General features: G+C 37.6%; 1 pseudogene; it reads right to left on the bottom strand.

The window, feature by feature from the left end:
• Positions 1-4,112: 4,112 nt before the first annotated feature.
• LOC101613449 lies at positions 4,113-4,765 on the bottom strand (annotated as a pseudogene).
• Positions 4,766-5,080: the final 315 nt, after the last annotated feature.

Below are 5,080 nucleotides of genomic sequence, written 5' to 3'. Positions count from 1 at the left end.
CGCGATGATTTACCTGCACAGCCCCGGATCTGTGCATTCCCTGAGCTTGTACAGTGGGTTCAAGTTCTACTGTGTGTTGGGGTTAGAGTCAAACCTTAACGTCAAGGTTGAACACAGTAAAACAACAAAAATTACTTGAAGATAACCCAGGAGCAACCCCATTCAGATGGTGAGCCATCGAGGAACTATAATTCTGGGAATCTGCAAGGAAGCTCATTAAAATTCTAGTTTATGGATTTTGCTGATTTATCATCACAAACTAGTAGACAGATAGGTAGATCCTCACCACTATGTTTCTGCTCTTTTGAGTTTTGTGGTGGGCCTTATTTCACACGTCAATTTCCTCCTTATGGGGTGTTGAGGAGGCTATCCCCATCCATGTGGCTACCATTCTTTGCTTGGGTGGAGCCATTTTTGCAATAATCCATGCATACCTCTTCAGTTTTTCTAGTCTGCACAATGGTTCTGGCAACATACTCACCAGCACTTCTAGGGCCATCTCACTCAGTCCACTGATTGGAGTAGCAAAGTCATGCAACTATTTAAAAGGTTGCTTTTCTGTTTGGACTTAGCTAAGTATGGATATAGTTAAAGTTTGCATCATCCCCATCTGTGCAGTTTTGTTGGGTCTTCATGTGGAGATTGTACTCACCCAGTGTTTTTATGGGCCACTTTGTGCAGCTTTATGTAGGTACTAGGGAATCGAACCTGGGTCATTAGGCGTTGCAGGTCAGTGCCTTAACCACTGAGCCATCTCCCCAGCCTCACCCAGTGTATTTATGAACACTTGATATTACCAACCTTTAAAATGTTGTCTTTCCAATGAGAAAATAATTCTTATTATGGTGTTATGATTTATATTGATCTGATTACTAGTCAGGTTGAACAGCTAATGATTGCTGGTTATCGATAATTGCTCTAATATGAATTGCTTGTTTGCCTGTATTTTAAAACATGGTTGTCTTTTTTTTGTATTGATTTGTAAGAGTACTGGAAATACCAAGCTATTAATAATTTTTATGGTATTCATATATAACTAAAATTAATATTTCTCCCAGTATATTATTAACCATTGTGCATGAAGTTGTTATATTTAATATAAAAATGATAATAGATAATGATAACAGCTCTATGTGGGTCTATAATTACGTGTTAGTATGCTGAGTTCTTTACTAATTTTTGTTGTGTATATGCATATATGTGTATGGGTACTCATACACCATGGTGCATGTGTGGAGGTCAGAGGAAAGCTTCAGGGTATTTGCCCCATCCTTTAACCTTGTTTGACACAGGGTTTCTCTTTGTTGTTTTGCCACTGAGAAGGCCAAACTACTAGCATGCCTATGAGCTTTGGGATTCTCCTGACTTGGCCTCTCATTGCTGTAAGTACATTGGAATTACAGACACGTGTGCCATTTTGTGTCCAGTTTTATGTGAGTGCTGAGGATGTGAACTTCAGCCAGCAGGCTTGTGGACCAAGTACCTTTAACCATTAAGCCATCTTCTCAGCCCAGAGTTCTTGGCTATTTTAAAATCAGGTTTATTGTCATATAATTTCTGCATCATAAGTGTTGTGTGCTATATATATTATAAATTTAGCTGTACAAATCCATGAGATGGTTTTAAGAACATAAAGTTATGTAACCACTACCATAATAAAAATAGAGAATGATTCTCTACTAGCTCAGAAGGTCCTCTTATACCTGGTTGCAGCCAGTGCTTTTTCCCCCTACATTCAGCTCATGGCAACCAATAATATGACTGCTGATTCTGTATTTTCCAGAATACCATTTTAATAAACAGAATTATAAAATACATAAAGTCTTTTTTGGCTTGCTTAATTAAACATAGTGCTTGAGAGTTACCCATTTTGTATATAACAGTAGCTCATTTCTTTTTAGTGTTCAGTACTGGTCCATTGAATTAGATGTGTCACCAGATGATATAGTTCTGGGTTACTTTAATCAGTAGTTATAACTAAATAACATTTTATGGTAACTACATAGTTTTAGAATTTTTTTGAGGCAAACCCAACAGACTGGCCTTTTTTAGAAGAGAGAGAGTGAGAGAGAATTGGCACACCAGGGTCTCCAGCCACTGTAACCAAACTCCAGATGCATGCGCCACCTTGTGTACATGTGTGACCTTGCATATACATCACCTTATGTACCTGGCTTACATGAGCTATGGGGAGTTAAGAATGGGTCCTTAGGCTTCTCAGGCAAGTGCCTTCACCGCTAAGCGTTTCCAAACCCAGTTTTCACAATTCTGCAAGGCTTTCTGACACACTGTTTATAAAGTGATTGAACCATTTTCAGTTTCCACCAACATAGTATGAGGTTATCAGTTGCTCTACAGCCTTACCAGTAGGTGTTCATTTAATTAATTTGAGCTCTGCTTGTAGATACATACTGTTATCATACTCTAGTTTTAATTTACATTTCCCTAATGATTAATGAGATTAAATAATATGTATTTATTTGTCATTGCACCTTTGCTGAAAAAGTTTGGAGAACAATTTTGGTTATATTTGAGTTTATATTTTTTTGTTTGTCCATATTTTATGATCTTATCCAGTGGTTTTTAATCAAGTTATAAGTAAGTTTTGTTCAGGATTTCTGTTGAATATATGTTTATGTAGAATCATACATATAGATTTGTAATTTAACATGGCCTTTGAAATCAGGTAGTTTGAGTCCTTGTTACTCTTCAAAATTAAGTTGGCTATACTAATAATGTCTGTGACCTAATAACTCTCAATAAAACTCACCCTTGAGGAGCAATGCATGTCAGCATTTCTTGCTAGACCCACCTACCATCTCTCATCTCCACCATGATACCTGATATCTGTCTTCCCACCTTTGGTGGGCCTAGGCCTTGAAACCTTTCCCTAGACCCCAGAAAGTTAGCCATAAGCAGAACTCAGTATAGCCTTGTCTAGAGAATGATCTCATAGCAAAATCTATTTCAGCTATTCTGTTTTAGCTAGATGTTGGCCAGGCAATTCCTTATGGCCTTGTTAGCTCTTTGATGCCTTTAAAGAGATTTAAAGGGGGCGCTTGTGTGTGCTAGTGTACCTGGTGTGCCCATTGCCTGTATCTGCCCCTTTCTCTTCTCGATCTCTCACTTTCTCTCTCATAGTTAAATAAGGAAGATACTTTCAACACAAGAGATTTAAAAAAATTTTGGGGGTGTTTTGTTTTACAATTGTTGTTTAAGACAAGGCCTCATGTAGTCCTGGCTGGCCTTGAACTCGTTATGTATGTAGCTGATAGTGGCATTAAATTCCTGATCCTCCTGCCTCTACCTCCCTAAAGTGCAGAGATTATATTTTTAGCTGTTGTCAGCAGGGTTGTTTCAATAAACCATGAATGTATGTAGAAAATACTGCATTACTTAATTACTTAATTAATTTTAAGTTAACATATTCATATATATATATATCATTATACTTTCTAATACTTTAAAAAATACTTATTTGAGAGGGAGAGAGAGAATGCATGTGTGCTCTGGGGCCTCCTGCCACTGTAAACAAACTCCAGACACACGTTCCACTTTGTGCATTTGCCTTTACATGGGTACTGGGGTACTGAACATAGACCAGAAGTCTTTACAGGCAAGTTCCTTTAACCACTGAACGATCTCTCCAGACCTTGTATTAATTTTTTTAAATAAAAAATTGTATTTACTTAGAAGCATTTAGAATGTCAACAAAACAGCTGCACTTTTTTTGCAATTACAGAGTGGTATTCAGTTCACAGAGCAGCAATTATTTCATATAAGCTGCATCAGAGACAATTAAAGATTTAAAAATAAAAACCTACTATTACCATATATAACTAATTTGTGCTGTGCACCAACAAGAACCTGCTGTAACTTTCCATGCCAATTCACAACCCCCATACTGTATTGAAAATGCCACCAGGTCAGGGCTATCTAAAGACACATTCGGTAGTGTGTTAACTATAGAAAAAGGATGCTATACAGTTTAAAAACAAATCTTACACAGCCTTACATTTCAGGTTCTTTTTCTTAAAAGGAGTAAATTGTATACAAGGGGGTTAAGTGCTTTATAGACAAGAAAAAAAAAAAAAAAACACCTGCACTTAGAACCAACTTATTCATCATCATAATCTTCTTTTTCATCCTCATCTTCATCTTCCTCCTCTTCCTCATCCTCTTCATCTTCCTTGTCTTCCTCCTCTTCTTTTTCTTGCTCTTTTCAGCCTTGACAACTCCTTTTATTGTTTTTTTCTGCATCAGGTTTTCCTTTAGCTCTGTAGGCAGCCATGTCCTTTTTATACTTTTCCCTCAGCTTGGCAGCTTTCTTTTCGTAGGGCTGCTTGTCATCCGCAGTAGTGTTGTTCGACATTTCTCCCAGTTTCTTTGCAAGATCACCAATGGACAGGCCAGGGTGTTTTCCTTTGATCTGGGGGTGATATTCAGAATAGAAGAAGAAGGCTGAAGGAGGCCTCTTGGGTGCATTGGGATCCTTAAACTTCTTTTTTGTTTCCCTTTTAGGAGGGATATAGGTTTTCATTTCTCTCTCATAACAAGCTTTGTCCTCTTTGGCCATGTCTTCAAACTTTCCTTTTTCTTTAGCAGGCATGGTCTTCCACCTCTCTGAGCACTTCTTAGAGAACTCTGAGAAGTTGATAGAAGCATCTGGATGCTGCTTCTTGTGTTTCTCCCAGCAGGTTTGCACAAAGAATGTGTGTATAGATGACATTTTGCCTCTCAGCTTCTTAGGGTATCCTTTGCCCATCTTTAGTTGACTTTTTTCCTCAACCACCCACCGAGAGTCATCTAGTTTCCTGTCTGGCTCTCACTTGCCCCAGTGGTGTCTCTGTGGAGCTCAATCCTGAAGTACTTTTTAATCTTAATTTTTTTAGCACTATAATTTACATACTTGTGAAAAATAAACTTAATGTAAACATGAAATGTTCCTTTATTACTCTTCCTTGTGATCCTAGCCCCAGATATAAATAATCTTGATGATTTGTGTATTGCATTGTTTATTGAAAACATAAAAATAAATCTTATATGAATTTGGATGTATTGACATGTCTGACAAGGATGG

Source organism: Jaculus jaculus, chromosome 1 (genome assembly GCF_020740685.1).
Source record: "Jaculus jaculus isolate mJacJac1 chromosome 1, mJacJac1.mat.Y.cur, whole genome shotgun sequence".
Lineage (NCBI taxonomy): Eukaryota > Metazoa > Chordata > Mammalia > Rodentia > Dipodidae > Jaculus > Jaculus jaculus.
Note: the sequence above shows the minus strand (reverse complement) of the source record. Positions and strands in the feature narration are given on the sequence as shown.